Below are 25,489 nucleotides of genomic sequence, written 5' to 3'. Positions count from 1 at the left end.
AACCATGGAGGAAGGTTGTAGATGGTGAGAATCACCGGCCATGTGCTGTGCTTGCTGCTCCTCTCAGCAAATGGATTCATTCCGTCGGTACTCAGTGCAAACCTAACATTTCTTGGTTCGCTGGCAAAGTCTTGATGGTTCTCATTAAAATCTTGCCACTGCTTTCCATCGGCTGGATGGCGAAGCTTGCCATCATTTTTGTGCTCATCCGAAGCATGCCAACTCATTAGTTTTGCATCGTCAGGGTTAGCAAACAAACTCCTCAGCCGATCTATCACTGGAAGGTACCACATCACTAAAGCAGGAATCTTTTTCTGCGCATAATAATCAACCTCTTCTTTATCTTTGCTGGTGGGTTTTGAACTCTGCTGGGTCTTCTTTTGGGTCTTCTTTCGCTTCTTCTCTGCTGTACACATGGAGGCAGCACAATCCTCATGTCGATAGTCTTTATTTGTCTTATACCGACTTGCACCACACTTTGGACACTTATCCAAGTCCTTGTATTCATCACCGCGATATAGGATACAATGATTCCTGCACGCATGGATCTTCTCGACACCCATAGTGAGCGGACTGATCAGCTTCTTTGCATGGTACGTGTTAGCAGGCAATTTGTTCTCCTTGGGAAGCATGTCTCCGATAATACTTAAGAACGTATCGAATCCAACATCAGACAGACCATACCTGGCTTTTGCCATCAGTAGTTTTAGCACAGATCTCAGCGTCGTGAACTCTTTGGTACAACCCTTGGAACCATCATACAGAGGCTCTTCAGCCGCCTTCTTCAAGGCCTCCATCCCTTTCATTAATAACATTGATGGTTCAGTATGACGATGCAACATTGCCTCTAAGAATTCAAAATCTTCCGCGGCTATATCATTTGGTAAGACATGAGTTCTGTCATCAGCATTTCTCCCAACAAAACCACCAGCAGTGACATTTGGCACAACATGTTCACTTCGGTGTGTGTCGTGCAAAAACTGAAATCCTTCATCAGGCATGTCTGGACCGTCGACATCAATATTCGCAGGGTCCCCAATTGTATAAGGTGCCGAGCTACCCTCTCCATGCTTTGTCCAAATCAAGTAATCCTTCATAAATCCTCGGCATACCAGATGAGAAATGATTGCTTCAGTATCTTCAAAAATATTAATATTTCTGCAGTCGATGCATGGACAATATATGTGCTTCGTCTTTGTTCTCAAAGCATGGTTCTTAGCAGCATCAACAAACCTATGGACCTCAGGTATGTATGATGGATCTAGTCTTGATAAGTTATACATCCAGAAGGACCGCTCCATCATGAGCTGTGCAAAAATTAGTAAATTAATTGATCTCAATGCAAAACAGGTAGTTTAGGAAAATTGTCATCTAACCTTTCAAACAACAACTTGTGAAGATGAAAACCTCGGAGCTAACATTAAAAATAAAGACAAAACCCTAAGTAATAATAAAAAACTAACAACTAAATCAAATTGACAAGGTAGAAAATCACCATTGATGGATTCAACTAAATATATACCTTGATTCACTATAATAAATTTGATAAGGAAACATGGAAATATATAAAAATACATATTGCATAATGAAATCAAATTTACATAAAAATGAACATCCTAAACAATAGAAAACTTATCTTTCTCTTTCTTCCCAAGCATGGAAACACCATTCATGGAAAGCACTACATATATATTTCTTGGATTCACTAATTAGAGAAGAAAACATAGAAAAAAAGAGAGGAGAGACATCATCTAACCATCTTAAGCAATCTCATTTGAGCAAATATAGTCCATACCTAGCTATTCTACTCTCTCTCTCTCATGGTGAAACCCTAGATCCAAAAAGTAGCTCTAATTGAGCAAGGGGGCACAAAAAGAGCCTTTAGAGGCATCAACTAACCTTTCTTAGCCACCTCCTTCCAAGAAATGAAGATCAAAACCTCCCCCCTTGTATTTTGGAAAAACTGGACCTCCAAGATGTGCTCCAATGGAATGTGGCTGCTACCTACAGTTCTGCCCGAGGAGGAAGAAGGGGTGGGGTATTTATAGAAAGAATAGCACAGGCGGTTCACATAAGAAAACCGCCTGTGTTAATGCTCCATTTACACAGGCGGTTTCCTTATGTGAACCGCCTGTGCAAATCTATTAACACAGGCGGTTTTTAAATCTTGCCGTACAAATTTACAACACAGTCGTGTTACAAGTAAAACCGCCTGTGAAAATTTTTTGCCCCCGCCGGCTTAGAGCATCTGTGTACTAGTGATCACAACCAAGCCATCTAGGTAATGCCAATCACCAAGGTAGCAAGCATAAGCTCTCACTTGACCTAACCTAGCATAATGAGAAGAGTGGGTACACACCTACTACTTCCTAAGCACTAATGAGTCCTTAATCTTTGATTATGAAATATGAATCACTCTACTAGTCTAGAGCTCTCTCTTGAATGCTAATTGTTGTATATACAGTATACCACATCCCCTTTCCTAAGCTCACTCTACTAGTCTTAAGGCCAATGGTTCGTTATATGTCGTTTCAATGACCTATGGTCGGTCGTTATAAATCTACAATGACAGTTCTATCTACCATTGATACTGGCGACCTTCTAAACTTTTAATAACCGACCAACTTTAATGACCGACCAACTTTTAACGATTGACTATTTATTTGACGCCTATTATGAACTAATAACGACACACTGTCTGATGATATATACTTAATTGGCCAACTACCTAACGCTAGGCATACAAAAAATAAACATATACTATCATTTGTTGTTTATATGATAGCCATATAATCAACACTAACCATTTTAGCAATTCCATTAATACAGTCATAAATCCATGCAATGAAGACCACCAATGCATCTCTAGTCTTCGAACCAGACTCTAGTACGTGCACTCTCAATGTAGTTAAAAACTAGTGGTTACTGTGTGGGTGATCCGATGGCACTCCTCTGGTGGGCAACTGGAGGCTTCTAGTGGGGACCCAACCCCACTATAGAACTATATACTATATAGTGTTGTTGAGTGCTGTAGCTTTGATAAGCACCGAAAACCTCCATTGTCTTCAACTGTTTTGGTTCACCCTATTTTCATTCCACTAGTACAAAGAAGCACTACGCTGGTGGTGGAATATAATTTTTACAGGCGGTTTTAATTAAACAACGCCTGTGGAAAGAAATTGGCCTGCCCGACTAAAAAAATGTCTGTGAAAATCAATTTTCACACGCGGTTTTCCAAACAAAACCGCCTGTAGAAATCATGTATTTCTACAGGCGGTTCTCCTATGAAACCGCCGGTGAAAATCATATTTCTACAGAGAAATAATTTGAAATTGAATTTTTCAAGCTTTTCAAATGACCTCGTTTGAAAAAACCGTCAAAATGAAAGTTGTAGATCTCGAAAAGTTATAAAACTTTATAGTTGATAAGTTTTTCATTTGAAATATTCTTGTCGTCAAAAACTACATTTGAATTTCTCAAATTTAAAATTCAAATTTTGTAAATGACCTCGGATGGAGAAACTACCAATACAAAAGTCGTAGATCTTGAAAAAATATGAAACTTTGTAGTTGACAACTTTTCCATTGGAATCCGTTTAGTGCCTCAAATAATCAATATATGCTCGGTTTAGGATAATATGTGGGGAACTAAACTCTAGTGAAGACACAATTGACTGATAAGTGGAGTGGTAGAGGAGACTACGCGCGAGGGTGAGGTCTCCGGTTTGAATCCCACCGACCGCGAAGCGCGTTATTTTACGCGAAAAAATACGCGAGTCGCGACGGACGAGCGATTAGCTAGTGCGCCTTTCCTATAATTAAAATCTTTTTTCTCTATTTTTAAAAGTCAATTTTATATTTTGTATACAAAGATTTCTACAGACGGTTCTAAATTACCCGTCCATGAAAAAAATTATTTCCACAGACAGTTAGCATAGACAGTTCACCAATCCACCTGTAGAAAGGGGTGGCGAACCGTATGTATACTAATGCTCTAGAAAGTAAATACTCAACAACCAACTACCACCCAACTCTGACAAAAAAAAAAAAGACATCAAGTCAAACACTACAGAAGAAGTCAGAGACACGACTCTGAAGACATGACTGCTAGACCCTCTGTCCGAAGCTCTATATTAAGTTCTGAAAAGTGAAAAGTTTTCGGTACTGTAGCACTTTCGTTTGTTTGTGACAAATATTATCCAATCATGGACTAACTAGGATCAAAAGATTCGTCTCGTGATTTACAGCTAAACTATGTAATTAGTTTTTGTTTTCGTCTATATTTAATATTTCATGCATGTGCCACAAGATTCGATGTAACGGAAAATCTTGAAAACTTTTTGGTTTTCAGAGTGAACTAAACAAGACCTAAAAGAACGCGGACAGGCTCGGGCTTCTAGGTACATGTCCTCAGAAAAGTCCCTCAAAATTTTCTAGAAACCAGAAGACCCTCTAGTTTTTTATACCAAATAGCAAGAGGCTTGGGGGCTACACTCAGTGAGTGCGTATTTTTTAAAACAAAAAAATATACACATCACCCAAGAAAATTCCGAAAATATTACTCCATCGTTTCTCCCGGAAAGAACTCGGATAACTTGTTCCTATCTATCAAGACCAGAGAAACAAAGGTGACTTTTAGGATCAACCATGGAACACTCGGGGGCTTGTCATTACAGGATCCCTAGGGTCTCCCACCGGCAGGTTACAGGAAGGTGGACCTTGGCCTGGCCCACAATTCCAAAATGAAGTGAAATGAAGCGTGTCTTCGACTCCAAGTAAAATCAGGCCAAACTAGCCGGATTCTTGTAGAAAATATCTTCTCTATTAGAAATGTAACACTAACTATGAATCCGTCTAAGATAACAAACTGCTCCTCAGCCATCTCTACCTATATAAAGAGAGGCTAAGGACACCAACGACTAGGCGTAAAGGCTATTACTCCAGATTGAACTTGAGGGCCTAAACTAGAATAAGTCGATTGTCTCTGACGTTAACCGTTGAGTTTTAGCATACGCCGAAGCCCGAACAACTGTCCTAGGTACCCCATGACAGTGTTAGATGTTTTAGGCCATGGGCCAAACAATTCTAAATAAATCCCAAAGGCCCACTCATACATGCATGTATATATGGAAAGGTGGGGGACTTTAGTCCCACCTTGCTACTTAAAGTGGAGTGAGGCCAACTTAAAAAGTTGAGCTATCTCCATCTTGTCGAAGCAATTGGGGAGAGGAAAAGGAAGAACGACCACACGCGCGCGCGCTCGCTCGCCTCGCCTCGCCGGTCCGGTATTTGCCGATCTCCGTCAACGGTCTTTGTCTTCTTCCTCTTCTTCCTTCGCGCCGACAACCCCACTATAAGGATGTCTATCCTCTCTCTATTGTTCGGTCTAATATCTTTTTTGTTGCTAGCACTAGATCTCGTTATTTTGACTCAAATCGTAGTGCTAGTTTTGATTCATATATCTGTGATACATGTTGTTAGTCTTTTTCTTGTTGTCGGAATTAATTTATGCATCGCAAAAACCTAATAGGCATTTAGTGATGACTAAGGGATATACTGATGCGATGAAACCGGAGAAGTTCACTGGTGTGAATTTCAAGAGATGGCAGACGAGGGCCCAGTTGTGGCTCACGGCTATGAGCGTGTTTTGGATCGTGGGTAATCCTCCCGCACTACCTCTCAGATCTGAGAAAGAGGTGCAGGAGTTTACTGCGGCTACGACGATTTTCGTCGAATGCATTCTTAGCATTCTCTCCGACCAGTTGTGTGATGTTTACATGAACATCAAAAGTGTTGTTGAACTGTGGGAGGCAGTTGAACATAAGTTCGGTGCTGCAGACGCTGGGCACGAGTTGTTTGTGATGGAGAAGTACCACGACTTCAAAATGGTTGAAAACCATTGAGTCGTGGAACAGGCTCGTGAGTTCCAACTTATTGTGAGGGAACTTGAACAACTCGGACACGTCTTGCCAGACAAGTTTGTGGCTGGTGGTATGATTGCCAAGTTGCCTCCGTCATGGATAAACTTCGCCACAGCTCTAAAACATAAAAGACAAAAGATCTCAGTTAAGATCTGTTGGCTGGTCTTGATGTTGAAGAGAAGGCTCGGGCAAAGGATGCTCCACCAAAAGCCCCAGAATAGTCTAGTGCCAATGTGATGCAGCATGCTGGCAAGAACAACTAAAAGGCTATTCAGACTACTCATTTCAAGAAGAAGAAGAAGAACATGGATGAAGTTGTGTGCCTCGTTTGTGATGAGAATGGACACTTCGCCAAGAAGTGCAAGAACCGCAAAGGGGAGAAGAATCAGTAGGGGCAGAAATCTGCCAACGTGACTATTGGCGATCCTAGCGGATCTGGGTATAGTAATTATTTACCTAGTGTATTTTCTGTATTTCAATCTAATGATTGGTGGATTGATACAGGAGCCAATATTCATGTTTGTACTGGTATCTCTATATTTTCATCTTAAATGAAGCCGACACTTGTGTGTATTACCGTTATGGTGGGGGCAAAGGAGTAATCTTGTGTTTGTATGTTGACGACATACTAATTTTTGTGATGAGCATTGATGAGATCAATGATGTTAAATCATTCTTATCCCAAAATTTTGACATGAAAGATTTGGGAGAAGCCAATGTGATCCTCAATATTAAACTTAATAAGGGTGAGAATGGGATTACTCTTTTGCAGTCTCATTATGTGGAAAAGGTTCTGAACCATTTCGGTGATATGGATTGCAAACCTTCTCCAACATCCTATGATCCTAGTCTAATACTTCAAAAGAATAAAAGGCTAGGAAAGGATCATCTAAGATACTCTCAAATTATTGGCTCATTGATGTATCTAGCTAGCGCAACCCGCCCTGATATCTCATTTGCTGTAAGCAAGTTGAGTAGATTTTCCTCTAATCCAGGAAGTGATCATTGCCATGGTATTGATCAAGTAATGCGTTACCTAAAAGGTACAATGAGTTATGCAATTCACCATTCAAGGTACCCAGGGGTACTTGAAGGATATAGTGATTCAAAGTGGATTTCAGAAGCTGATGAGCTTAAGGCCACTAGTGGATACATATTCACTTTGGGTGGTGGTGCTGTCTCTTGGAGGTCTTGTAAGCAGACAATACTTACAAAGTCCACAATGGAGGCAGAACTTACAGCTCTGGATACAGCCTCTACTGAGGCTGAGTGGTTAAGAGATATCTTGATGGACTTGCCTTTGGTTGAGAAACCAATTCCTGCTAGATATGTTGATGGACTTGCCTTTGGTTGAGAAACCAATTCCTGCTATTCCCATTAATTGTGATAATCAAACAGTGATCATAAAGGTGAAGAATAGTCAGGATAATGGGAAAAAGTCCAGTAAACATATAAAGCGTAGACTGAAGTCTGTCAGGAAATTAAGGAGATCCGGAGTAATAGCTGTGGACTACATCCAAACAGCTAAAAACCTGGCAGATCCCTTTACAAAGGGACTATCACGCACCGTGATTGACAATGCATCGAAGGAGATGGGATTGAGACCCATGTGAGTTAACCTTAGCAGTAACCCGACCTATGTGATCGGAGATCTCGTGAATTAGGACCTGGGAAGAACAAGTTGTTGGCTAATGGAAGAGTATAACCGTTTCATTTGACCCACTCCGTTGGAGATGCAGTACTCTCATTTCTGTAAGGCAAGTTGACTTTGTCTTAATGTGTTCTCAGGCTCTATAGCAAGATAGAGTCCTATAGAGTATTCTTGAAAGAACACACCTATGTGAGCCCAACTGTTAGTCACAGTTTATAAGAATTGGGTATTCTTTATTAGGCTCATGAAGTGAGTTAAGAGTATGACTTATACGCTCCACTTGCAGGGTTGGCTATGGCAGCCTAGTACCAGTCAAGACTTCGAGTAAAGCCTATTCGCAGCAAACTGCCAATTCAAGGTCTAGTCCATTGTGCAGTTGCGGATGGGCCTATCTTATTGTTCTAGGTGGATGTTCAACCTTAACCGATCTCCACTGAATAGCTGTTATATTAACAGTACTGTGGTACAGGGAGTATGACTCGCGTGCCCTTGGGACGTGGTGGGGGATTGTTAGATGTTTTGGGCCATGGGTCAAACAATTCTAAATAAATCCCAAAGGCCCACTCATACATGCATGTATATATGGAAAGGTGGGGGACTTTAGTCCCACTTTGCTACTTCAAATGGAGTGAGGCCAACTTAAAAAGTTGAGCTATCTCCATCTTGTTGAAGCAATTGAGGAGAGAAAAAGGAAGAACGACCACACGCGCGCGCACGCTCGCTCGCCTCGCCTCGCCGGTCCGGTTCGGGCCGGGCGGGACCAGTGGGCGCACATGCACGATATGCGCGTGAATGGTCCGGCGATTTCCCGCTTCGACCCTTGCGGGTGCGCGACTTTCTTTTGCTACTTTGAACCTTTGCATGCATGGAGGAGATTGCGCTGGCCTATTTGGTAAGCAATTATTCTGTATTATGGCAAGTGCATAAACGGCAGGTAATGTTTCTATAATATTGTGATTGATTGCTTGCCTATTTGCTACGTGCGACACATGTATAAATATGGGGCGAGACTTCGTCCTTTGTACCGAGAGATTCATCTCTTCCTTGCTACACTACTGCGCTGCCGCCGTCTTCCCCATCCCATCACCGACGTGCAGAAGAAAGTCTACGTCTAGGTCTCCTCGCGTCCCTACACGGGATAGGGGGCGTATTAGGTTTTTGGGAAGCGTCGTCCCGACTGCTCGCTGGACGTCTTCTTCCCTCTACGCCCGGTGTTCGCCGATCTCCGTCGACGGTCTTCGTCTTCTTCCTCTTCTTCCTTCGCGCCGACAACTCCGCTGTAAGGATGTCTATCCTCTCTCTGTTGTTCGGTCTCATATCTTTTCTATTGCTAGCACTAGATCCCATTATTTTGACTCAAATCGTAGTGCTAGTTTTGATTCATATATCTGTGATATATGTTGTTAGTCTTTCTTGTTGTCGGAATTAATTTATGCATCGCTAAATTGCTTTTATTTCCAACAGATAGGCTATCGGTGGTAAAACATCGACAAGATGTCCATTGTAAACTTAGTTAAAGTTAAGAAATTTTAACTTGTACAAATCTTATAGTTAGATTCTTTTTTGAATGGAAGTATCTATGTGCAAAAATTATTATCGACAATTTTTTAGTACACAAGGCCCCTAAGATTTTGATAAGTAAACTAAGCAACCTCGTGGTATGCAACTATGCAAGCAAGCGAGGCACAGATCGACAGACAGACATCAATCATTTGGATGACCCGAAGGATAAGAGCATTTTCAGCACTATCTAAAAAAGTATGCTTTTTACAGTTTCAATAAATATTAGAAAAAATAACCTCATCATCACCGTTTTTAATAATTTATGCCTAATGAAAAATAAAAAAGCAAGCTCATTTGGAGCTGCGCAGGACAGGGGACTGACGCGGGAGAACGACGGTGACGACGAAAGTGGTTGAATCAAATAGGCACAGGTCGTTATCTGATTACGTGGTAGCAGATTACCTGATGGCTCTAAAGCAAACGTGTGTAACGAGATCGCTTACCCTCCGTAATAATCGAATAGCGTTACGAAACAGCTAAGCAAACACATTGAAAGTTGCTCTCTACTCTCTCATTCCTGAAATATAAGGAATCGAGGGCTCAAAATTTATATCAAAGTAAAAGGTATTCTAGATCCTCAACTCAACTCTACACTCTCCTCTGTCTTTATTAACCGAACACCCTTTTTCTTGTATCTAATTCATGGCAAGAAATATTAACATGTAAACACTAGTACAGAAAACCTCAACGGCGGTGGTTGTGTCTAATTTGTACAGGCATTTTCTGTTATAGCGCGCCAGTACAAAAAAAATGACCGACCCGACTCAAAAACCGCATGCGTGGTTTCTACAGGCGGTTCAATTAACAGAACTGACAGTTCTCAGTTAACCGTCCGTGGAATGTTTTATTTCCACTAGCCCCATCGCTGGCCGGTCTGAGAAACGCCTGTAGAAATAGATTTAGAACCGTTTGTACTATTGAAAGATTCCTTTTAAACTAGGAAAGCAATAACCGAACATCTTTGCACCCTTCTAATTAGTGAGGGATAATGAGGTATGTTGTCATGCTTCTTGTCTTAAAAATGTTTTGATTCCTTATATTTCAGGATAGATGGAGTATATCTTTCCACCCTCTATCAGTTTTTATATACTTATATGCACTCTAGAAAGCCAATCATGCTCTCTATTTTCGAAGATCTAATTAAAAAAGCTATCGAATATTATTTTTTCAATCAAATCTCTTTCTATCAGTAATGAAAGACATAAAAAAGGTTCTTGGAGATACTTTTAAAACTAAACATTGAACTTTACATGATTAGGGAAATTCTAATATTAGAAACCATAAGTAGTTTTTGTCTATTTAATTTGTATAGACAATACACTTAGAAACTATGTTCTCAATGGATAGTTTCTACTGATATTTTTTCCAATCATATGTCTCTCTCACTCACCTGTCTATCATATTTTTTATGTCTTGGTTTACATGTAAACATGCAGCGTAGCACAGGATCTCACGTGCGACACTGTTGCGATGTTCGCTCGAACTGTTTCTCCAGGAAATATTAACTACCGGTTTGGATTGTTGGCTTAACACGGAGCGCGGATAACAGCAGTAGCAAACTTGCTTGTATCAATCCAATCTAGGACAGAAAAATCAATTCATACTTATAACCCTCACAAAGCAAATGACCTTTCAATCTGAACTGCTACCAACAAAGTAATAGATGGGCTTTCAGTTTCAGTTTAAAATTTCAGTTATAGTTTACAGCCAAGAAATACATGTCTTTCTTCTAACAGGAACCATCAAGATACATATACATGTAACAATCATCCATCTGTGGCTCTAAAATTTCAAATTTTAAGTTAACACTTGGCAGATTTTACTAGCATAGAAAACAAAGAGAATGAAACTTTATCCTGCCACATATGCCACTATTGCTAACTGAAATTAACAAAAACAGAGCAAGGCCACCTTAATCCCCAATTTGACTTATCTTTTCTAGCATCTATGGAGATGGACACTAATAAAATGTGTACTTTAACAATTTATATTTGTCCTGCCACATTATATGATGTGACACATAATTAGTATAGGGATACTTACCACAGCTTCACGTGCAGTAAACTGTAGTGCCTGAACAATAATTCCTAAACAACGATGAAGATTGATTTGTTGTGAGAGAACACACTGTTGCCTGATTTGTTGTGAGACAAAAACATTGCTGAATGGCTGGCAGATTCGGTTGATAAGCTCAAGAAAACCATAGAAGGTTTTGTTAATTGCTTACTGCTGCTAATAAACTGAATAGGAACAATAGGAAGCATACCTTGTCTTCATGCTGCTGCTGCTATCTGAATAATGTGCAGAACCAAAATCACTGTCATAAAGATAAGTGCAGTGAGCAGTGTAGTTATGGAATATATATAATATGAGATGACATACTCTTTCAAATCTGGCTGAGTTAAATTGTTTAAAATATTCCCTTAGCATATGTGTTAAAGATAAAAGCGCAAAGGCAAACACAAGCTGCAGACATGAAGCAAACAGTTGCTTTTCATAGATAAATTACTTGTCGCCTTAACTCAAACGACAGTAGCCTAAGTTTATCACTCCAGTACACTAAGTCCCTACAGCTATGAGCCATGAAAAAATGCTAACCACCTTTTCTAATGTAAAACACACAGACTCTGACCAAATTACTTCAAACCTAGTACCATTTTCATATAAAACTTATATGCTGAAAATCTGTCTCATGTAACCTCAACTCTTCCTAAAAACAAAAGAGCAAATTGGATAAATACTAAATAACAGAGCCTAATTAAGGTCATATAGACTATAGATGACATTATTCTTCAAATCAAAAAGAAATCAACAGATTACTACTTGGAACTCCTAAGTAGCCCTACACAATTGTTACCCAATCTTTTAGGTGCCAGATTAGATTAGATGGAGGAAAGTGCCTGCGCCCAACAAAAATATATCCACACCATTGCCATGAGCGCACCAAACAGCCAGCACCAACATGCCTTTCTGATTCCCCCTCCCATGGTGCACCTGCAACAAATCGAATCTGGCCCCATGCACCACTGCTCAAATCTGACCCAAAATTGATTGCAAGTGAAGGAAAGTGCTGCTCACCTGGGAGCTTATGACCAAGAGGAGAGACGTAGGGGCCAGCCAAGGCCAATTTAAATCAGAGCCACCACTATCACCAGAAACCCTGTGGTCGTTCCAATCAGATCCAGCTGCATGTGTTGCTGATACACTGCCATAGGCTCTCGTCTAGGGTTTCGCCTCGGGCATGGGTGTGCAGGTGCGCAGACACACAATGGCAATCCTCCACTTCTCTGAGGGCCAGGGTGGGGCACCGTCCTCGGCCTCCTCCATGCTGGGATGGTGGCTGTGCCTAGGGAAGAGAAGGGAGGCAGAGATGGAAAGGGTTGGGAGCGATGGTTGCTAGAGAAGAAGCAGCTGTTGTTAGGTTAGACCTCTTTATATGCAAGCGGGTTTTGGATATAAGCTAGATATCATTGGTTGTAAATTCTGTTAGTGACGTTTTTTGAACCTGTCATGGTGAATCCGTCATGGATTAAAGGATTTCTTGTAGTGCCAGGAGGGTTGGGAGGGTGCGCCATCGGGAGAGTTGGGGAGGAGGTGTGTTGGTTGTCGGGCCCATTCTCCATGCGAGAGAGAGAGAAAGATGGAGGGAGACCGGAGAGAGGTGCGTGTTCTAAGGGAGCGAGGGAGAGAGGAGCGTGGCGCATGTGGCTGAGGAGGGAGTAGGGAGCTGAGGCTGAAAAACCTAAAGTATGGTATATATAGGTGTGCTCGGAACCAGGTCTCTCTTGGGCTGGTGGGCTGGGCCTAATTTACTGAGACGGTTGAGTTATAATGCGCACCTTGGTTAATGATTTACCAAGACAACTGAGTTAGAATGTCCGCCACGGTTAATATATATTAACTGAGGCAGGCTTGTACATTAACCACCTCTGTTACCGAGGCAGTTGCTTGTATAGTTGTCCTGCCTCGAATAACCGATGCAGGCTGGGCTGCTCGCCTCTGAAGCCATTTTGGAAACGCTGCATAAATGATTTTGTGTAGTAGTGCATGATACTAATAGTGCATTTTGCAGTGAGAACTTAGACGATTCTTAGTAGAATCACTACAATCACTATCAAATGCCACAAATAAAGAGAGAAGCTTTTCATGAAAAAAACTTGGAACTGATTCTTATTTTTGTACACCCAAAATTTGGTTTCTCCCCAATTCTAATTCAGTTTCAAGAATTTAATAAACTAGCCAAACGGTTTCATAAAGACATTTAGATTCGGAAAAGAAATATTTCTAGAGATAATCTAGATCTAAAACATTTGTAGGAGAATCAGATTGTCCCTACCATATACACCCTAAGTCTTCTCTCCTTTGCTTCGGTTCGAAGGCTAGCTTAACAAGTAAGAGGATATCCAACAATGGCACCATATCGGAGCCGCAGCAAAAGACCCTGACACAAGAGCGAACACACAAGTAAAAAAACCACCAACAATGGTACCGCGGACTCAACATAAAACCAAACTGAATGACATGTCTTCTTTAAAATAAAACACACAATACTCCGATCGACCAACTACAAATGGCACCACCCAGAAACGTATGAAAACACACAATACTCCGATCCACAACTTGTATTACAGATATGTGAGTTGCCACCACTCAGCAACAGCCTAACCACACTCATCGCCCACTATCAGCCTAACCAACTGAGTCTGTAGCCATCTAGCAGTGTTTTTCTCTCACAACAAATCAGCCAACAATAGGTATAAAATAACCAATAGCTCAACCATACGCGTCAAGCAAAAAGGCGAATGGATCAATAAAGAAGCGGCTGGACATCGGGGCCATTGGCGATCGGTACTGGGTTACAGCAGCAGTAGACGAACTGGCCCCTGATAATGCATGACCCTGCAGAATGCTTGTCGCAGCGGGACGTGCACAAGCTAGTCGAACAGGCTCCAACTCTGGTGCATCGAGCTTTAGCTTCCGGCTCCAGCTGGAAACTGCTCCTGCCCGCCGACGCAACTGCGGTGAGGAGAGCCATCAGCAGCGCAACAGTGACCAAGACCTGAATCTTCTTGTAGCCCATCGCCACGAGGATTGGTAAGTCTTCTTCCTTGGAATGTATATGTGTATGTATATATGCAGAGAGACTAAATGTTTCTTGATGCTGCGTTCGTTTTGTGGATGCTTCCTTATATAGTCCGGACTGCCCAGATATATAGTCCGGACTGCCCAGAGCCACAAGTATCTCATGTCTTCAAATAATAGATGTCATTATTGCGCTACTCTTCTTGCCCATCGTTTATAAGGCCCATTTTGATTCTTAAGATTGTCCTTTGACAAACAGCTAACTCAACAAATTATGAGTTGCTATATATATGCATGCTACCACAAAAATATATACTATTTCAAAGCAGTCGATAAAGTTTATGATTTTATACCTATTAATAAAAAAACTTGCTCCGTTCTAAATTATAAGACTTTAGTATTTCTAGATTTATAGTTTTTACTATGTATTTAGATATGACATATATATAGGTGCGTAGTAAAACTATAAATCTAAACTAAAATGTCTTATAGTAAATTTGGAGCGGAGAGAGTAACCTACACACTATGAAAAAAACTATTTCTACTAACCGTAAAAAGTGATTTATATGGTCGGCGGTCCTGTGCTTTACCGCAAATCTGAAAGATTTGTGAAAACAGGGCTTTGCACCGACAGTGACCATATCACCAATAAAAAAATTCAGTGGCAGTTTGGTTAAATCGACCTATAAAATTCATTTATACTTGCAAGTCTCTTTAGCAATCACTCGTAGAAATCAGTTCCAAAAAATAGGGTGAAAATATGAAAAAATACAACAGGCCCACACCAATGAACCACCTCACACCCACATCCACGCCTCAAGCCGAACAAGCCACATGAGCTTTTGTTCAAAAACATGCGTTTAAGAGAATCATTCCTTTTCATTCATCATAAGTCGAGACTATTTTCAATGATGGTTTTCTTAATTCAACCACTTGAAATAATATTTAGAGGTAGTTGACTTAAGTAACCGCCTCTTGAAAAATCATTTAAGAAAAAAATATATATTTAGGTCTCTAAATGATTTCAAATGAAAATAAAAATAACAATAACGACGTAGATCTTGTCAAGCTCTATAATTTTGATATGAAATTTTTCTTCATATGACATCATATGAAAAGTTATCAATTTTATATACATATCATTTTTAAACGAATCTCCAGTGTTTGTTTAACCACCGCCAAAAATGGATTTTCACTGGTGATGACCATACCCGCCAATAGAAAAATACCGAGTAACGGTTCACTTAAGTCAACTACAAATAATTGAAAGCTAATCAAATAAAATTTCCATCATGTACTCATGGACCTCAACTGCACTCTAGATGGAAGGGTTGTGGCCTTCCCACTGCATCAAGTATTGACGGGCCACCGACAAACCAAATATTTGGCTTCGTTGATTTTGTACTCTAGGATCAGTTTTGTACATGTTGTTTCCATACCTCATATCTTGTGTGGAGCTACAGAAGGTATATTTCCTAAATTCACATCATCGTTATCCCTAAGTACATTAAAAGGTAGCGGCATTATATTAGGTATCAATAAATCTTTATTTATACCATTATGCAAACATAGGAACAAGCTCACCTCGTTTTTAACTTTCATGGTCATATTTGTAGGTCGTTGTGATGGGGATGGGGTTATCGATCTTCCATCAGGTTCAAAATAAATAATGATTTGGTCAGAGAGCAACACACCGATCCATCTTTCGATCACAAAGATCAGAACCCTACAACCTTAGCATCACGTCTCCTCTAGTTATAACCCGTGTCATGATCCGATTGACCTTGCCATGAAGGCTAATCTCTATTGTAAAATCAAAGAACATAAGCAAGAACAAGATAAATGCAACTCATATGAAGTGACAATTGTGGATGTATGATTAAGCACTCGAAGACAATGATTTGGTCAGTAAACGACACCTATCCAGCTTCAGATCGCAAAGACCCGAACCCTGCAATCTTAGCACCATGTCTCCTCTGTCACAATCCATTTGACCTTGTCACAAAGGTTAATCCCTGCTATGAATCAAAGAACACAAGCAAAAACAACATAAATGCAACTCAATTGATGTGATAATTGCGGATATATGATTAAGCACTCGAAGACAATGCTTTGGTCAAAGAGCGACACACTAATCTGGCTTCATATTGCAAAGACCTAAACCCTACAACCTTAGCACCACGCCTCCTCCGGTTATCAACCATATCACAATCCGGTTGACCACGCCATGAAGGCTAATCCCTACTATGAATCGAAGAACACAAGCAAAAATAACATAAATATAACTCGATTGAAGTGACAATTATGGATATATATATATATATGATTAAGCACTCGAAGACAATGATTTGGATCAAGAGCGACACACCGATCCAGTCTCAAATCACAAAGACCCAAACCCTACAACCTTAGCACCACGTCTCCTATGGTTATCAACCATGTCATGATCTGGTTGACCTCACGACAAAGGCTAATCCCTGTTCTGAATCAACAACACAAGTAAGAACAAGATAAATGCAACTCAATTGAAGTGAAAATTGTGGATGTATGATTAAGCACTTGAAGTTGGGGTCGCACAAATCGATAATGGCGACCGGTCAAAGATAGATTGATCTAAAGCAAAACTCAAACCCTAATGAGGGTAGAGGCTATTGTTTATATGGTTGTCACACCCCCTAGACATGCCCCCTAATGGGCTCAATGATGATGCATGGCCCAACAGACCAAAGACGGTGACACAACACCCTGATAGAGTTTGGACGCTGAATTGTTTTGACATTTGCTATTTACTCTAGTGGAAATTGGATCTCGAACCAAAATCATTGGTTAGATTATTTAATTATCTTTCCATCCATACATTGATCATTAAAAATGGTGACCAGATGCATCCTGGGCATCAGTTTTATTGAAGAATAATCCTAAAGGCCGAGGTAGACTCAAACTCGAGTTGGACTAGGTTTCTGACTTGGCTTGGACGCCCTTGCTGGCCTCCTAAGAATGTGGCCGAGGAGGACGTCCAAGGGATTCCTTGGTGAGTTCTCTATCTCCTTGGGGCATGCTCCCACTTGGGTCAGGGTCCCAATGATGAATAACAAGAACATAACGATGATGTAGCTCCTAGCAGAAACAACGACATAATACCTTAATGATTTCAAGGCCTTGACAACATGATATTGAGGTGGGACCATATCTATTTGAAATTTTATCAAACAAGCTTTCCATCAATTGTTCATTGACCTTGATCGCACTCCGGATGGATGAGTTATGGTCTTTTCAGTGAAGCACTGTTTGGCTACCGATGAACCAAAACTTCAACTTTGATGAAGTTGCTCTTTGAGACACATTTATACCTACAGTCAAACAAAGACATGTACATGTGGAACCAAGTGGATTCTACTCAAAATCACTATGCAAATTTAAGGACAAGCGCACCTTGTAATTAATGGTCATATACGATGGTGTCATGTCCTCGTCATGTTGCCCTCGTTAGAGGTGATGAGAAGTAGTCGATAGCATAGCCATGGTGCCTAGGCTACAAGCTATCTCTGTTTGCCTCGTATCCTCTGGATGAGGAGTAGGTGATAGGTGGTGACAGTCATGTCCATCCTTTGTAAGCTCCCACATTCAGAAACGGCATAGAGCCGTAGGCTAGGATCACCTAGCAGCCCAGATGTGCTCTCTGGTGCCCAAAGCAAGTACATAGTATGGCAAAGCTATCTTAACTTAGGATCTCTATCCCTAGAAAACCTTGATACTGAAGCTACCTTTCTACTTGTTCTTAGGTGAACTAGCTTAAGAGACTTTTACACATCCGTTCCTTGTGGAAATACAATACCCTGAATGCTTTTAGGTGAAAAGCTACAATAGTAATTCCGTGGCAATAAATATGGCTGGCAGTAGCAACCCATATAGACCATTTAACAATCCATAAATGCTCAAATTCAATTTGATGTTACAGACTACAGGTCTTCCAAAATTAAGGCTCGTCCATCTCCATGGTTATGGTTATTACAATAGCAATCGCTTCCTAAAGGCATGACATGCAATAACAGTCTTGTGATGATCCTACATTTTACTTAAACTCCCAGAAGGAATGGCTAGACTTAGCGCTCTGATATTCAGTTGACTCCCAACATAGAAGCACATGAATCAGTCTCAAGAAGCTTCCCCTCTGGCCCTGGACTTCCGTTAGAAACTTCACTCCTCTGTCCTGAGTCATCTACCCATATTATTCATAATTAGGCCTTAATTCCACTTGGTCCTATATCACGTGCCTCTGACTTATGTATATCATGCTTTGGCAGATATAATCAGGGCTGATGCTAACTTAATTTGATGTTTAAGCACTACTACAGAATGAGGCATTGGTCGATGCTCAAAATGGCCAAAAACCTCGGCCTTTTTGCGGCCCGGGGTTAAAGACCCCTTTAGCACCGGCCAGCGCCACGGGCCGAGGCAAACCCTTTAGCACCGGTTTGTGTTACAAACCGGTGCTAATGGTCCGGTTTATAGGCCAGATCCTCTCTGCCCATTTGAAACCGAGAGCACCATTCACCATTGTTGTTCTTGGAGCTTCTTCTTCATTGTTCTTCATTTGTTCTTCATCTCCAACGCCCATCGTTGATCTTCTTCGACTCCGTCATCGTTTCTTCGTGTTTGGAGGTGACTAACTTTTGTGTTTCTTGTCTTTTTCATGTTGTTTTTGGCTTGTGATGTTCCCATTATTTTTAGCTCAAATCCACTTTGTTATTTTGAATCATTCACATGAATTAGTATCCATATATATATATATATATATATATCATATTTCATGGTTGACCTAGTATTAATGTAGTGGATGTAAAGCGCCGCTTAACATAATACATCCACAAGTAAGTTCTACTAGCTAGCAAACTTTCGCTAACTTTTAGCCTTCTTATTGTTGTGGTCGTGAATATTTTTTATATATATATCGTACAGTGGTGTTTAAGACAAGAAGGGGGAAACAATCTATGTTCATATTACGTGTGCAAATTCATGATGGCACAAGTCAATCAAACACCCACAGAGACGCTCAGAGTACGTTACATGTCTCTTTTCATTATCTCCTGAATTATATTGAATAACTTAGATTACTAATACCTTTTTTATTTATTTCAAATTAAAGACGGAATGGTTGAGGGAAAAGGTCATACAAAAAGACCGAATCAAAGCTATCCAAGAGACGATAGCAGGATTTCTCCGCGAGCAAGTGATCAATCCAAACGGCGAGTTTCACTTCAACGGCAATGAAACTCTTATTCCAAACAATGATGATCATTTGTATCGTTTGTAGACATTGGGAGAAAAAACTCTATGTATATATGTGTTACTAATTTTGTACATATAAAACTATATATATAAAGCTTTTTACATATCTATTTAATTTTTGATGTGGCCTATTCATTTTATTATAGGCAAAGCTTAATTATTAAGCTAAGCCTATAATTTTCATTTATATATGCTTAATATGCGTGTAATATAAATATATTATTGTATTAGCAAGAACATGTATTGAAAAACCTATTATTATTATATAAAAACAATAAACAGAACCGAAGAAGTGAACCAAAAAAAGAAACACTTTAACACCGGTTGGTAACACCAACCGGTGTTAAAGGGTCCTGCAACGTGGCAGCCCTTGCAGGACTCTTTAACACCGGTGTTAAAGGGGCAGGCTTTAGCCCCGGTTCCCCGAACCGGGAGTAAAGGGTGGGCCTTTAGTCCCGGAAGGGCAGCACCAGCTCGGGAACCGGGGCAACAGGCTCTTCCCGACCGGTGCTAATGCCCGATCATGCAGCAGTGAAGTCTACGATTAGTGATCTTTGGCAATGATTATTACTCTCGGTTAAGCCTCTGCTCATGACCTTTGGTGTTGATTGAGATGCAACTTGGGGCCTGAGATTTCTCATTAAGTGTTAAGGGGAGGGAAAGAGTAGATAAGAAACAGTTGCAGTGAAATCCCAAAAAATATGCAAATTTTAAAACCCTAAATCACGAATCCCCCCTTTTCCCCAAAAATCCTCATCAATCTGAATTCTAACTTCATTAAGATGGGCATCAGGATAATGTCGTTAGCTCCACCCGGTGTTATCGCTGGCATCAATTTAGGCGTGACGGCTCCATTAGCGACCCTTATGGTCGTCCCAGGGTGTATGACTCCACGCTGTGCGAGAGCAGTCCTCCAGGAAGGCCGCGATCGCTAAGAAGTTGATGTATCTTGTTGCCTGTACAGGCGAAGGAGACAGCACCTCGCGGCGCTCTGCAGCGGGATAGCAGGAAGGCGATCTTCCCGCACCTCTTGGACGCGAAGCCTGTCGTGCTGTGCGCGTTAGAATTATCATCGTCGTTCTTGCCACAAGAGGGAGGGACGACATGTGATAAGCCTCTAGGGACGCGCCTCTCACAACCAATGTTGTCATGTCCTGGCCATCCATCTTCCAACGGCAGAGGCACCTCCTGGGAGCGCTGTCGACACGTCCTAGCCAACTATCGTCCAATGGTGGCGGCGCGCGTGATGGGATAGGGATGGGGCAGCAGCAAGGGAGAGGAAGGGAGAGCCAACGCAATGGCCATGGGCGTCGGCGGCGCTAGCACGCTGCACGCGGCAGTTGGCGAGGTCGGAGAGGGCCGGAGGGGTGGATGTGATCCGAGAGAGACGCGGGCAAGGTTTTGGTATTCTTTTTTGAAAATATTTTGGAGCTCACTGAAATAGGCGAAATTCAGAAAATTCGAACCGGTTCCCACTTGAAATTTGAATGAAATTGGGCTAAATTTGAATAAAATTTGTCCCAAACAGACAGACATGGCCGTGTGCACCAAGAGGATGTGCGCCTGCATCCCTTGCTCTGTATGCCTAGGCTGCCACCGATGATTTGAGTCCTCGAGCCTCCACTGCTGCCAAAGTGACTTGGAGCTTCACGAGCATGGCTTGTAGACGAGTTCATACTCTTTGAAATTGGAAGATTGGCTTCCTTGGGGAGTGCCTTCATGCTGGGCTGCACTGCACGGGAGCAGGATTTTAGGAAGAAGAAATGATGGAGAGCAAGGGGCACGAACATGGTGAGGAGGAGCTGCGAGATCTGAGATTCTGAAGCTCTTTTGCCTGTTTTGCATAGGCAGCCAGCCGCCATCAGCTGTGAGTAGAGGGGAAAATGAAAGGAAGGTTTTTGAAATGAGCTTCACGTTTTTATGCCATGGGTACGTGGTATTCATGGGCTTTTTTGGACCTTATGATGGGCTAGAAATTTGAATTAGGCCAAAATTATTTGACCGATTTGGTTTTATTTCGGGCCTCACTGAAATGGGTGAAATTCGGTGAAATTCAGGCCTCTCGGGCCGAATCCTAGAACCGTGGACGCAGGTCGGGAAGGCAGGCATGGATATGGCGCGCAGGTAAAATTTCTTTCCATGAAAAAAGTACAGGCATGGGAAGCCGATGCAAGACACAGACACATTGTTTTTTTAAAAGGCGGCAAGAGTTTTGCCGTATTTTTATTAGACGAGGAAAAAGAAAAACAGAAAATATTTACAACAACTTACATAGCAACTCGACTTTAAACTACTATGGCACACATGCCAAAAACCAAAAGACTAACAAAAGGAAAAAAGTAACCGGTTCCAAACCACTGTATTGCACTAGCATAAACACCTACTCAACCATAGTGCTAGGTCTTGTTGCCATTTGGTATTGTTGAATTTCATCCTTGCACAGCTGGGCTTCTTGGATCGGTTGCAGATGTTTTTGTTGGAAAGTTCTTCCATTGCGTTTCTTCCAGACGTTCCACCAAAAATAGATCATGACACCATCTATCTTTCTACGTTCACTTCTATCAAACTTTGCTTGGCATTTGCGCCAGTAACCATGTAAGGATCCATTCATTCCAACAGAGTTTAGCGCGTATAGATTGAGCCATTGTTTTAAATAAGACCAGACTTGCTTTGCGTAGGTGCAGTCTTTGCAAAGATGAGTTGGCGTTTCTGGGTCCATTCCACATAGTTTGCAAATGGGATCATTTGCCCAATTACGTTTTATCAAGTTGTTGGCAGTTAGAATTTTCTTGTGCAGAAGTGTCCATGCAAAGAATCGGCATTTAGGTTCAGCTTGTGCTTTCCAAATTGGTGTCAATTTTAGCTTGCTGAAAGATCCTTCAAATTGGATGTTGTATGCGCTTTTGGTTCAAAAAAGAGTTTCTGACCGTTTCCAACCGGGTCCAGCTATCAGATCAGATCAGATCTAAGAGACAAGAAGCATGGTGGGTAGAAAATATTATTTCTAATTTGTTTACTCCTTTATAGTATAGAATATATAGAGAGAGAGAGATGGTTGAATTGTGGCTGTTTGATGAGTTACAGTTTTTTAGATGATTTTTATGATCTGTAGCTAATCCAAACATGTCTTTAATAATGTAGTAACTTCTGACCCAACAAGAAAGAAAAGCACGTGCTGGGACCAAGTTAGGCAAATGATAAAACGCACTGCTTTATTTTTGAAACGAAACAGAATGGCTTGTCGAGCAGAGAAACCACCTTTATGCTACTTATATGTTAGCAGTTAGCAGGTTCAGCGAAACAAAAAACGACAACTCCGAAACATAAGCGTCTATACAGACCTGGAATGCCTCAGATCAACAAAGAAGGCCGGAGATATCAAGCCACTAAAAACCATATATCAAAGTCTTACCACGCCACCGCACGGGTTATTATTTATCTCGGTATTTTCTTTTACAGAAGAATCAATCGGTCAATGGACAAGCGGGTGATCATTGGCGGAGGCGATTGGTGGTCGCGGATTACAGCAGCACTGGACGTGCCGGCCAGAGATCTGGCATGACCCTGCAGAATTTTTGCCGCAGTGGTAGGACCTCTTGCACAACCTATCTGAACAGGCTCCAACTGCGTAGCATAATTGGCTAGCTTTCACATCCAGCAGCGGGAAGCTGACCCTGCCTGCCGATGCGACAGCGGCGAGGAGTGCCATGATCAGCAGCAGCGCAACGGGCAGGAGAACCTGAGTCTTCTTGGACTTGGAGCCCATCGCCATGAGGAGTGAGTGGTAAGTGGCCTTGGTATATGTCTATGGTTGGAGACTAATTGGTTTCTCGATGCTCCTTCGTTTTGAGGGTGCTTGCTTATATAGGGCAGATCCAAAAGCAAAATTATCTGGAAATTAAAGTTGATTGAGAAATCAATTCTACCAATCTTGATAGAGTATATTGGAATTTAGAATGTATTTACTTATGGCTGTTAATGTAGCATGTCTTCAAATATGTGCAATTTGTTGGCTACTCTTGTTGTCCATCTCCTTATAAGCCAGATTTTTATTCAAAAAACTTGCTTTGACCAATAAATTAACTTAACGTTAGTTACTACTACAGTCAAGATTAACACATACAGTGAAAACTGTTTTTTTTAAGACGGCCAGCCCAGCCACCTATGTAAACCTATCAAAAGAGGCATACGGATGGTCCGCCTCTGTTAATATAATAGAGGCGACTTTGTAAGAGAGTGAAGTATCATCGATGTTAACATAGATAAGCTTTTAACGTGAATGACTCCATTCGGTATTCATCCCAAATCTATACCCCACACTACTACAGAATGAGGCATTGGTTGATGCCTAAAATGGCCAAAAACCTCGGCCATTTTGCGGCCCGGGGTTAAAGACCCCTTTAACACCGGTTCGTAACACGAACCGGTGCTAAAGGGTCCTGCCCAACGGCTACTGACAGGTGCTGTCGGGGCAGAGACCCTTTAGCACCGGTTCGTATTACAAACCGGTGCTAAAGGGGTCCCTTTAGCACCGGCCAGAGCCCCGGGCCGAGGCAAACCCTTTAGCACCGGTTTGTGTTACAAACCGGTGCTAAAAGGTAACCCTTTAGCACCGGTTGTTGCTCTGAACCGGTGCTAAAGGTCCGGTTTATAGGCCGGCTCCCTCCTCCCCTCTGCCCATTTGAAACCGAGAGCACCATTGTTGTTCTTGGAGCTTCTTCTTGCTTGTTCTTCATTTGTTCTTCATCTCCAACGCCCATCGTTGATCTTCTTCGACTCCGTCATCGTCTCTTCGCGCTTAGAGGTGACTAACTTCAGCCTTTCTTATCTTTTTCATGTTGTTTTTGGCTTGTGATGTTCCCATCATTTTTTAGCTCAAATCCACTTTGTTATTTTGAATCATTCACATGAATTAGTATCCATATATATATATATCATATTTCATGGTTGACCTAGTTTTAATATATTTTGCAAGAATGAATTATAGTATATTTTTATGATCATAGAAAGTAGGATAGTTCAAATTAATTGGTTTGTTAATATCACTTGATTTATTTTTATTACTACATATAATGTCCATTGTATCATACATGTTTACTAGTAAATGTGGAATTTATAATTGTTTTAAAATTGAGTATGGATAGTAGATGGCAACCGTGACCGGGTCTTCCGTCTCTCAACGGGTTCAAAAGCGATACCGTCCGGAACTCCCTCTCATTACTTGTGGCAAGTGTGGGCAGAAGATTTTGATGGAGTACAAAGTGTCGAAAGAGGGAGTAAACAAGAGTCGTATATTCTACAAGTGTCCAGATCGTAATGTGAGTTATTTCCAGACATTTGCTTATATATGTGCATATTTTTTTAAATGATATTAATTAAACTTTTGATTCTCTCTTTTAATTTCAGTGGGACGGTACCGGCGGATGTACAGGTTGGTACTGGGAGGAAGAATACATTGAACACATTAAGAAATCTTTTGCACAGGTGGTTGAGGCTGAAGGTGGTGAGGCAGTGAGCCAACGAAAGAAGTTCAATGAAGTTGATCAAGCGAATGATCTATCTATTATAGTTGGGATCGGACGCGAACTAATTATGTTGCTTAAGTGCATTTTAGTTTTATTTTTTTTAATGCTAGTTGCGATTGTATTTGTTGTAGCCAAGCTTTTCTAAATTAATCAACTATGTATCTTAGACATGTTGTGCAATAAGATGAGAAACTATATGTGTGCATGGTTTTCATAATATATATGTTATCTTTAATGCAGATGGTAACACGTAATTGGATGTATAATGCCGATCGGCGCTCCGAAGAGGGCAATGCCCCTGAGCAACAACTTGTCGTGCAACAAGAAGAAAATACTGGCGAGGTATGTAAATGTAAACATATATAAATAATGCATCTCTTACATTAGGTTTTAGACTTATTACTTGGTTATTAATTTAGTATTTTTGTTTCTATATGTACGTGTAGCCTTCTGGATCGA

This window comes from Sorghum bicolor, chromosome 5 (genome assembly GCF_000003195.3).
Source record: "Sorghum bicolor cultivar BTx623 chromosome 5, Sorghum_bicolor_NCBIv3, whole genome shotgun sequence".
Classification (NCBI taxonomy): domain Eukaryota; kingdom Viridiplantae; phylum Streptophyta; class Magnoliopsida; order Poales; family Poaceae; genus Sorghum; species Sorghum bicolor.
Note: the sequence above shows the minus strand (reverse complement) of the source record.